Below are 12358 nucleotides of genomic sequence, written 5' to 3'. Positions count from 1 at the left end.
CAGGAATGCAAAGGCTGCACCAGGCCTGTCAGAGAAACTATAAATCATCTAATTAAATAATATGATGTAACCCCTCAGAGTATGGCTGCTTTCTGATTAGCTGTCATATTGCTGTGGACTAAAAAACCGCAAAGGAAAAATGCTTATTTCTTTAGATGTGAAAAATTTCATTTTCTTCAAACATTATACACGCACATACACACTACAGATTTAAGAACTCAATGTTTTGGAATTCCTCTCTTCAAAGCAACCGAGCCTTCTGCAAATACATAACGCACTATGCCTATCCATTACTGAGACGGTCTTTTTCATCCCTCCTAGGATCTTTATTTCAGTCAAAGGATTTAAATTCCCCATAAAATATTTTAGCGACCCTACATATGAAGGCTCAGATGGGCGGCTGGCTGAAGATGACACCTTTGCTAAGGACACCTTTTTGATCGTGAATAATTCTGCACAGCTGCTTGGCTACTTTGTTTCTTTTTTAATAGTCTTGCAAAGTTGCAGTGATGAGCAAACAGAACTTGGCAATTCTGTTCCATCCAAGAATCTGGGATGAATATCTATCTCTATTCATAACAGAAAAGGCCTTGGTTTAGACATCAGAACATGATTAAGCAGGAAAGGTGGTGCATCACAAAGCTGGGGTTCTTAGGAGTTCTTACATGGGCTTTAAAGGGTCCGTGAACCCCCTCCAATTGCATGCAAAACTGTGTTACATATTCTGTGGATTTTCATGTAAAAAGAGTCCATAGCTTTCAGTAGAAGGGTTGGTTGATTCAATGAAATTTAGGAACCTTGAGGAACACAGGCAGTAACTGTTTGTTAAATAAATGAATAAATGAACTCAGGGAGAACAGCTTCAGACCCCCACAAGTCCTGACCTACCATGATCAAATTCTTCTTTAGAAGCACTTGAAAGAATGCCGGAACAGAAACTGGAGATATTGAACCAGCATCACACATGTAAGCATCAGGCTTAGACGAAGTTGCTATCCTGTCCCTCAACTCTTTTACCAAATGTTACTTTAGTCTTCATCATTTTTGACTCGGCTCAAATATGTAACTGAAATCATTTGATTTCAGTTTTTCACACTTGAAAATCACTTCATGTATTAGAGATCTGTAGCCAAGACCCCCATACTTGTAAATGTCTCCAGACCAAGTGCCAGAAGGTGAGCTCCAAAGATGATGGAAAGGCAGACAGGAGCAAATGGACAAAGACAGTACACTGGGGTGCAGAAAGAAGGCGTAGGTGGAGGAAAAAACCCAGAAGCTTCCTTTCTTCACCACATTGCATATTCCCGTGAGCCCGTGCATGTGGACCGCCTACTCTGGTCCACCGACAGGTCTATATGTAAACATAAGGTAAGCTAGGGAGTGGGGCAAGAGGAAAGAGGGCCTCAGTCACAAAAAGGCACATACTGATTCACGGGGAAGGAACGAGGAATAGAAGCAAGTGAAAAGAAGTCTGTGCATACCAAGAATAATGAAAAACAAGGGTAGTATCACATACAAGAACACTCACAAGGCGAGGAAATAATCACCAGATCGGAGAATGGAACAGGGGTAAAGACCGCATTCTCTGGTGTCAATCTGGGATTGAGAGCTGGCTGCACCTCCTAGAAGTGTGACCTGGGCAAGTTACTAAATCCCTCGGAGACTTCACTTCCTCCTCAGTGAAATGAGGATAAAAGTAGGACAGACAGCCCTGGACTGTTGATTCTTGAGAGAGAAAATAAGAATGTATTTTAAGAATAACGTATTTGATTAATACTTAATTAGCAATAGCTGCTTTTATTCTCCTCAGCCAGTGTATTCATGAGATTAGTCAGGGAAGACGTTGGTCAGGAAAGAGGAACCAAGTCCGCTAGGACTCGAGGAAGTGCCTGCACTACAGCTGCAGACCGACAGTGAAAATTCCCTCCATGACCAATTAAACCCTACGCAGTTGGTACAGACCCTGAATGAAGCCTGTTTCTTTCCCTAAACTCATAATGAGGGAGCATGTGATGATTACTATTTTGGTTCACAGGGAGGGAAAAACAGAAGTTAATTTCTCAGGAAGATAACAAGGAATTGTCTTTAGGCCTTGAAAGTGTTCAAAGGGAGTGGGCAAAGGGGAGTGTACGGGTATGTGTTCCCATTTGCAAGGGAATGCTGCCACGCACGCATTTCCCGTGACAACAGCAGTGGGGGCAGGGAGGAGGTCACTTAGGAAGCGCCCCTGTGGTATTTACTTATATACTTCAGCACACTGATTTCAATCATTAGAGAATGGGAGATCCCAGGCTTTTGTTGTTGCTAATAAGTCCACTCCCCAAAGCAACCTTCCTCATATTTGAATTACAGATTTTTCTGTTTGCTTAACTCAAAAAGAGAAACAAAAAGTATTTCATGGCTATTGCTCTGCCTCGCCACACCAGGTGACATGACTATTTTCAGCTATACTATTGGATTCCTGCACAGAACCTTGCAGGCCATCAACAGAATCACATGTGGGACACAGTCATCCCAAGCACAAGGAACACTGCTAAGATCAAAGCACAGACCAAGACTTGCTCAGAGAGCTCCACGTCTGAGAAGCGTAGAGTAGGAAAGGAAATGGCAGAGTTGCCAAGGGCAACTTGTGGACTTACCAAAACTCACCCTGTCCACCTTCTCCCCTAATCAACACTACTCAGTTCATTTTTTTTAGGGATGAGGGAGGGCTAGAGAGGAAACAGATTTGTTCTGAAAGAGAATGATCTGTTAGTAACAGTGACAACAACAGTAACACCAATAAGAGTAATAACTAACACTCATTAACATTCACTATGTGAGTGACCCTGTGCTAAAAACTACATAAATCAACTCATGTAGCCCTTATACCCCTAAATCAAGTAGGCACTATTAATTATTATCCTGAACTTACAGATGAGGAAAGTGCGAATTAGATAGAGCAGTAACTGGGTGAACCAGAAAGTGACCCCCAGGGGACAGGCTTACAGAACAAGCCTGGAATCCTAAAATCCTGCCATGGCATTACAAGAGGCTATAGGGTTCTCAAGAACATGGACAACATTGCTTTCTGCCAGGTACTTTTGTCTTAATAAACTTTACTCACTGCAATTAATGATGGGAAAGTGTAATCTCTACTATTGAAAAACCCAAATGATAGAAAATGTATACAATGCACTTAAATCCATCAAGATAAGTGCAAGTACAGGAGACAGGAAACCCAACTTAAACTGGCTTACACAACAAAAGAAATTAGTTCAGGTAATAAAAAAAGTCCTACAGTAGGACAGACTTTTGAGATGGTTTGATCAGTGCTTTGGCCCAGTTTCTATAATACTTTTACCTCTGCCCTCCTCCTTGTGTCTGCTTAATTCCTTGGCTGGCTTCCCTCATGGAGGCAAAATAGCTGCAGCAGCTCCAGGCCTCACATGGACAGCCCAAACTGTTTTGAGCAGGAACAAGGCTTTCTCATTCTCCGGCCTTCCAGCAAAAGTCCTGGGCTTCATGCTGATTTGACCAACTTAGGTCATATGTTCAGTGCTGAACTCATCCATGTAGATAGGGGAAAATGCTAAACACTGACTCAGTAAGGCCTGGGTGAGGTCTGCCCACCATTCCTCAAAAAGCATGGTATGTGGGAAGTGGCTCCATGCCAATCAGGGTCCATCCGTCCCAGACTAAATGGCTGCTATCAAATGAGGTATAAGATGGGTCACAAAGGAATTTTCTAGGTGCTGTTAGGAAAAGAGGAGGCGGATGCTAAGAAAGTAACCAACAAATGTTTACCCACAGCAATTATAGTACTTTGCTAACCACAAGTGTACCAAGCAGAGAACACTGTAAATATCTGCGATCATAGGGGCACCTGGGTGGTTCAGTTGGTTACATGTCCGACCCTTGGTTTCATCTCAGGTCATGATCTCACAGCTTGTGAGACTGAGCCCTGTGTTGGGCTCCACACTCAGCAAGGAGCCTGCCTGGGATTCTCTCTCCCTCTCACTCTCTGCCCCTCCCCTGCTCACTCACTCACACTTTCTCTCTCTAAATGAATAAATAATAAACTTAAAAAAAAAAAGATCTACAATCATAAACACATTAGAGCCATTTGCATTTAATTTTGTATATAGAGAGGTGGTAATGTACTTGGGAAAAGTTTATTTACTTAAATAGGTTCTATATTCCCCTTGTTCATATGCTTCATTTGCTTAACCACTGCTACCTTCAAAATTAGCACTACTGTAGACTTTTGGCCAAGCCCTCCATCAGCGTTGTCACAAATTCCAAATTAACAAGAACCGTCTCCATTAGCAACATTTTTTGATTAAATTATCCCCATCCAATTTTAATTTTTATCAGACATGTTTTTGTTTCAGTGAGCTCCCTGGCATCACTGTGACCTGCAGGTGTCCTGGAGGGAGGCAGTATAGCAGAATAGTTAAGAACATAGGAGCTGGGAAGACTGAGCTTAGTTCGAGCTCTGAAATCCCAAACAAATTATTTGACTTCTAAATTTCCTCACCTGTAAGTGAGGATAATAACGTCTATCTCGTAAAGTAAGGATTAAATGAAACATTCTACACAAAGTGCTTAGGAACTCATGCTGGCATATAACAAATGTTCAGCCCACATTAGCTCTTTTATTAATAAAAATTTAAATTAAAGTTCATGTTCGTGCTTTGAGCCATTTTTTAATCTCACGAAGTGACTAATTAAAAGAAAAAAAATGCCCACTTGCATTTATCACCATCACAAAAACAACAATATAGGATTTATTGACTGCTTACTATGTTTGAGGCACCGTGCTAGGTGTTTTATAGGTGTAAATTCTAAAAGGCAAGCATTTTGTTATTTGATAGAGGAGAAAACGAATTCTCAAAGAAGTTAGGAAACTAGCCGAATCCCACAGAGCTAGTAAGTAGCAGAGGAAATACGTGATCACACAGTAGTCTCACTCCATAGCTCGTGACAATTCTATTTTCTCAAGCAAGTGAAGAATTGTCTCTCATAAAAGAGAGCTAATCTTCCCAGTTAAAAAAAGAGAGAGAGAGAGAGAAAATTGTTTAAAGTGGTATTTGTACAATAATTTTAGGAAATGTAATAGCCAGATGATAATAGCACTAGCAATCCGGGATGTATTTTATGGGGCTATTAATATATGCCTCGAGTGGTCAAAGGCTTTGCCACTCACTTGAGGCAAGTAGTAATGGCCAATAAAACTTGCCTTGTCGTGTCTTAATGTTACATTATATCATCACACTTGTAATGAAATGCTCCCAAACTTCGGTGTTACCAGAAGAACAGAAAGAGTGGTGGTTAAGCAAGCTAGCAAAGCGAGAAGGAAGTGTAGAAAAGAGGAAAGAGCCCTGAGCTGGGACCCTGGCCTAACTCTGCTGTGCACCTGCGTGACTGTCAGCACATCTCTGTGTATCTCAGGATCCCGGCACCTCCATCTGTAAACTGAGGTTCGTTATGGCAGGCAAAGACCTCTTCCAGCTCCTCCAGCTCCAACAGTCTGTAGTTCAACAGAGAGTGACATTCATTCAACAACAGCTCATGGGATGCAAATGAGGCAGTAGCTATACCCTGTGCCCGGAGCTGAGGACACAGAAGCAGCTAAGGTGGAAGTCCTCTAATGATGGACTTCAGAAGTGAATGGATGGCTGGAGGTTGAAATACTGCCCTGCTTTACAATGGTCTCTTCTTATATGTCACAAAAACATTCTAAGCAAATGTAACAAAACCTGGTTAATGATTGAATTTGGGTAATGGTGTGGTTCTTTGCACTATTCTTTCCCCTTTTGTGATGTTTGAAATCTTTTTTTTTTTATCATAAAAATTTCAGATAGATGAGAAAAGCTTCAGGGAGACCTCTGCTTCTAATAATAACCCACTAGGTGTGCCAGATAAGCTTTTTCATCAAATATAAGTAAGGAAGAGGGGCACCTGGGTGGCTCAGTTGGTTAAGCATCTGACTCTTTGTTTCGGCTCAGGTCATGATCTCACTGTTCGTGAGTTCGAGCCCTCTATCAGGCTTCGCACTGATAGTGTAGAGTCGGCTTCAGATTCTCTCTCTCCCCTCTGTACCCCTCCCCTGCTCCTGCTCTCTCTCTCTCAAAATAAATCAACAAACTTGAAAAAAAAAAAAAAAAGGATAAGGTGGAAAGACAGACAAAACATTCATTCAATGCTTAAAAACATCCCAAAGCCTACAAGACGGTGTGTGGCGAGGGGTAGTGCTGGAGGGAAGAAACAAGTGAGGATGAAAGGAAGGAAGTCCAGAAGGCATTTTGGACCTCTTCCCCCTCCACAAATGGTTTCAGAAGTTAGGCAAATAGAGATTTGTGTCCACAGTCGGCTGAGAATGGGAGGAATAGACCTGAGCATAACATTTGTTTGGGGTTAGGATCTCCAAGGAGCTGCACCTTAGCACAAAGGGAGAACAGAAAGCTAACAGGCCCTTGCAGAGGACCCATGGCTTATCATCAAACCATCACAATCTCTGAAACTGAAATAAGGTGTTTCTAGAGCGCCTAATGCCCCACATACTCGTAGAAGCAAACATGAATCCTTTCTAGAGTTGAATAATGTTGACTTCAGATTACACCTGCAAAACACTGTGCAAAAATAATGACTCACACACAATTAAAAATAATAAGCACATGAAGAGAGAAGATGCAAATAAAAACCAGCAGAAATAACAGAAATAGAAACAAATCCATAGGACTCCATATTTGGAATGATATGAAATAGACTTTTCGTTAAAAGTTTTACTATGTAGGATGCCTGGGTGGCTCAGTTGGTTAAGTGTCTGACTCTTGGTTTTGGCTCAGGTCATGATCTCACAGGTCATGAGCTCAAGCCCCGCATCAAGCTCCACACTGGCAGTGCAGAGCCTGCTTGGGATTCTCTCTCTTTCCCTCTCTCTGCCTCTCCCTCTCTCTCTTCCTCCCTCAAAATAAGTAAACTTTTTTTAAAAAGTTTTACTATGTATAAGATAAAATAATAAAGTTGAGAATTTCAGCATAGAATGGTACAAGGGGCTAAATGGCGACCCAGAAAAAAGATACGTCCATGTCCTAGTACCTGAGACCTGTGAGTGTTTCCTTATGTGGCAAAGGAGTGAATATTACTTTATTGTAAAAGATCTGACTAACATACAGGTATTAAAAGGAGCAGCTCATCCTGGGAGTTTTAAGACAGAGGCACAGAGAAGAAGGCAATGAGAACACAGAGCAGAGAGGGATGTGGCCACAAGACAAGGCTGGAAGAGGCAAGGATTAGATTCTTCTCAAGAGCTTCCAGAGGGACTGTGGCCCTGCTGACACCTTAATTTCAGGCCTAAGACTCCAAAACTATGAGAGAATAAGTTTCTGTTGTTTTAGGTCATCCAGTTTCTAGTAATTTAGGAAATTACTACAAATGCCCTAGGAAATTAAGATAAACAGGAAACTCAAGAAAGAGACTCAAATTGAAAGTTCAGACATAAAAATATATATATTAACTACAATTAATAACTTAATGAATGAATTTAAGTCTAGAAGAATAGATACAGCTGAAGTGGGAATTACAAGAAAACAATTAGAGTGAAGCACAAAAAGACAAAAGAATGGAAAATACAGGAAAAGATACATTACAGAACATAGTGAGAAAGGAATTAAGCCCACATAATTAATAAAGTAAATACAAGTAATTATAGCCCAAGGAAGAAAGAAGAATGAATGGGGCAAAGCAATATGTGACAAGATAACAGTTGCAAACTTTCCAGAACTGAAAAAGAACAGCCGGCCTTAGAAGGAGCTAAGACAAGGAGCCCCAGACATCTTGAGCAGGATTCATAATAAGAAAACTTCATCTGGGCACACTAAGATAAGACTGCAAAACCCCCAAAGAATAAAACTTAAAATCAGCCAAAGGGAGGAGAAAAGGAACAAAAACTAGACTTTCAGCTAACTTATAAACAGAAACAAGAGAAGCCAGAAGTAAGTAAATATCTTTAAAGTGCTCAAAGAACACAGTGACAGTGTGGAATTCTACGCCCAGAGAAATTATCCTTAGGAATTATGGTGAAATAAAGACATTCCAGACAGACAAAAATTGAGAGAATTTGTCACCAGCAGACCTACAATAAAGGAAACACTAAAGGGTATTTGTTCTTCAGCCAAAAGAAAGTAATCCCACATGGAAAATCAGCAATAAAAGGATAAATGAAGAGCAAAAGAACAGGATGAATATATAAGTAAATCGAAACAAATCAGGATTGTGTAAAACAAGAATAGTATCCTGGGCATCTAAAACGTATAGAAGCATGGGGCACCTGAGTGGCTCAGTCAGTTAAGCGTCCGACTTCAGCTCAGGTCATGATCCCACAGGTTGGGAGTTTGAGCCCCCATCAGGCTCTGTGCTGACAGTGCAGAGCCTGGAGCCTGTTTCAGATTCCATGTCTCCCTTTCTCTCTGCCCCACCCCCGCTTACGCTCTATTTCTCTGTCAAAAATAAATAAACATCAAAAAAAAATTTTTTTAATGTACACAAGTGAAATAAAAACGACAGACAAGTCAAGAGAGACATCAATGGTACTAAAGTGTTTATAGACCTAAATCAAGGACACATACTAAAATATTTAATGTAACCATCAAAATAATAATATAAAAAAATAAAACTCCCATGCTAATAGAGAGAAAAAGTGGAATGGTAAATAAAACAAACTCAGTTCAGAAGAAGAGGGAAAAAATAGGAACATGGAATATGCGGGTCTAAAAAGAAGCATTTAATATGACAGTAAATTTCAACCCAGCTATGTGTGTAATTACATTAAAAGTCAGTGAACTAAGTTGGGGCGCCTGAGGGGCTGAGTCATTTGAGCATCTGACTCTTGATTTCTGCTCAGGTTCTGATCTCACAGTCATGAGATCAAGCCCTGTGTTGGTCTCCGTGCTGAATGTGGGCTTGGTTAAGATTCTCTCTCTCCTTCTCCCTCTCTGCTTCTGCCCCACTCCTGCTCTCTCTGTTCTCTCTCTAGAAAAAAAAAAAAAAAAAAAGATAAAACTTGTCAAGCCCAAGATTATGTTATATACAAAAGATACATCTAAAACATAAGAATATATAAATGTGAGAACCAAGAGGATTTTTAAAAAAGATATACTAGGCAAATAATAACCAAAAGAAAGCTGGTGTTGTTTTATTACTTATGGCAAAAATTCTTATTAGTTGTATGGAGAGTCACTTTGTAATATTCAAAGGTTTCAATTCATCAGGAAGATATAACAATTCCAAACTGCAAATTTCTCCAATATAGTTCCTAATTATGTAAAGCCAACATTGAAAAAAAACACAAGAAGAAAAATACAAATCTATAATCACAGTATGGAATTGGAACACACTTTTCTCAGAAATCTATAGAACGAGACAAAAGAAATCAGTAAGCATATAGAAAACCTGAAAAACATAAACAGCAAATTTGACCACATAAATATACAGAACTTCGCATCAATCAACTAGAGAATACACGCTATTTTCAAGCACTTAGCAAGCATGTACAAAAAATGGGCCACATACTATGGAACCAAATGAGTCTCAACATTTTTTTTTCTTTTGAGAGAGAGAGAGAGAGAGACATAGAGAGAAAGGGAGAGAGCATGCACAAACAGGAGAGGGGCAAAAAGAGAGGGAAAGAAAGAACATTAAGCAGGCTCCATGCCCAGTGTGGAGCCCAAAGTAGGGCTCTCTATCTCATGACAGTGGGATGGATCATGACCTGAGCTAAAATCAAGAGTTGGATACTTAACCAACAGGACCATCTAAGTGCCCCTCAACATATTTTAAAGTACATAAATCAGAGTGTGTTCTTTGCTCATAATGCAAGGAAGCTAAAAATCAATAATGAAATGGTAGCTAGAAAATCCCCAGTAGAAATTAGAAAATACTCTTAACTGAATGATAACAAAATGATTTCATATAAAATTACAGGATGCGAGGCACCTGGGTGGCACAGATGGTTAAGCGTCCGACTTTGGCTCAGGTCATGATCTCACCGTTCCTGAGAACAGCCCATGCTGAGCTCTGTGCTGACAGCTTGGAGCCTAGAGCCTGGAGCCTGCTTCAGATTCTATGTCTCCCTCTCTCTCTGCCCCTCGCCCCCTCGCAAGCACATGCACTCTCTCTTTCTCTTGCTCCCAAAAATAAATATTGAAAAAATTTTTTTTAATTTAGGATGCAAAGAAAATAGTGCTTAAAGGTAAACTTATTATTTAAATACTTTACTGAGGGGCCCCCAGGTAGCTTAGTCAGTTGAGTGACCAACTTCCGCTCAGGTCATGATCTCCCAGTTTGTGAGTTAGAGCCCGGCGTCAGGCTCTGTGCTGACAGCTCAGAGCCTGGAGCCTGCTTCTGATTCTGTGTCTCCCTCTCTCTGTGCCCCTCCCCCACTCATGCTCTGTCTCTCTCTGTCTCAGAAATAAACATTTTAAAAAATTTAAAAAAAAAATACTTTATTGAAATACGATTGAAACTGACAACCAATAAACTTAGCACCCCATTTTAAGAGACCATTTTTAACAATCAACAAATTTAAAACAAATAAGTAGAAGAAAGGAAGTGGACAAAAATAAGAGCAGAAAAGAGTGAAGAAAAAGCAAACATAAGAGGATCAACTAGGAAGGTGTTAAAATGATTAATAAAACTGATAAACCCTTGGAATAGTAATGAGGAAAAACCAATGTCAGAAATTTTAAAAGGAGACATCTCTCAGATCATACAGACATTAAACATATAAGATATTATGAACAAATTTATGCCAATAACCTTGAAAATTTATTTTTAATTTTTTTAATGTTTATTTGTTTTGGTGGGGGGGGAGGGGCAGAGAGAGAGGGGGGTAGACACAGAATCTGAAGCAGGCTCCAGGCTCCAAGCTGTAAGCACAGAGCCTGATGCAGGGCTCGAACCCATGAGCTGTGAGATCATGATCTGTATCCAAGGGATACAGGTATGCTGTTTCCAAGGGCCACATGCACCCAATGTTTATAGCAGCACTATCAACAATAGCCAAAGTATGGAAAGAGCCCAAATGTCCATCGATGGATGAATGGATAAAGAAGATGTGGTATATATATATACAATAGAGTATTACTTGGCAATCAAAAAGAATGAAATCTTGCCATTTGCAATGACATGGATGGAACTAGAGGGTATGATGCAAAGCGAAATTAGTCAGAGAAAGACAAAAATCATATGACTTCACTCATATGAGGACTGTAAGACACAGAACAGATGAACATAAGGGAAGGGAAGCAAAAAGAATATAAAAACAGGGAGGGAGACAAAACATAAGAGATTCTTAAATATGGAAAACAAACAGAGGGTTACTGGAGGGATTGTGGGAGGGGGGATGGGCTAAATGGGTAAGAGGCATTAAGGAATCTACTCCTGAAATCATTGTTGCACTATATGCTAACTAATTTGGATGTAAATTTAAAAAATAAATTAAATTAAATGGTAAAAAAAATCTACATATTTAAATAGATATGAAAAATATCCATGCAGAATAGAATATTATTCAGAGAATTTAAAGGCAGTACCACTTGAAGCTATATGCCACATTTGTAGATTGAAAGATTCAATTTGTGAAAATGTCAGTTTTTCCAAAAAAGATCTATAGGGTTAATGGAGTCTTAAAAAACAAAAACAAAACAAAAATAAATTTTAAAAAGACAAATAAAAAAAACCTTACTAAAGTATACATTACAATCAAATACACACTTTTTTTTTATGAACTCTGTAATCACCACCCCAATCAATACCCAAATGCCTCCCCATCTCCTCTACCCCCTACTCCAGTCAACCACTGGTTTGATATTTATCACTATAGAGTAGTCGGGATTATTATAAAACTTCTTATAAATGGAGTCCCACAGTATATATTCTTTTGTGCCTGGGTTCTTTTGCTCAACATAATGTTTTTGAGATTCACCCACATTATGGGGTGTATCAGTAGTTCATTCCTTTTCATTGCTTAGTAATTTGACATTGTATAAACATATTGGTTCTTTCCAGTTTGGAGTAATTATGAATAAAGTGCTATAAACATTCAAGTACAACTCTTTTTATGAACATATGCTTTCATTCTCTTGGATAAATACCTAGGAGTGAAATTTCTGGGGATCCAATGCAGCCTTAAAAATCACAAATAAAATTCCACAGTTATTGTGGAGTTTGATACACTAATTTTAAACTTCACAAGAAAATATAAAGAGCTAGAACAGCCTTCAAGAAGAACAACATGGGGGCGCCTGGGTGGCTCAGTCGGTTGAGCGTCCAACTTCGGCTCAGGTCATGATCTCGTGGTCCGTGAGTTTGAGCC

General features: G+C 39.7%; 1 protein-coding gene across 2 annotated transcripts in view; it reads right to left on the bottom strand.

The window, feature by feature from the left end:
- The window catches only part of ST6GALNAC3 (ST6 N-acetylgalactosaminide alpha-2,6-sialyltransferase 3), a 526758-nt gene that overhangs the window by 488123 nt on the left and 26277 nt on the right, over window positions 1–12358 (bottom strand). The gene's annotated exons all lie outside the window — the stretch shown is intronic.

This window comes from Panthera tigris, chromosome C1 (genome assembly GCF_018350195.1).
Source record: "Panthera tigris isolate Pti1 chromosome C1, P.tigris_Pti1_mat1.1, whole genome shotgun sequence".
NCBI classification, from domain to species: domain Eukaryota; kingdom Metazoa; phylum Chordata; class Mammalia; order Carnivora; family Felidae; genus Panthera; species Panthera tigris.
The sequence above is the reverse complement of the archived record's forward strand: the minus strand, read 5'-3'. Positions and strand labels throughout refer to the sequence as shown.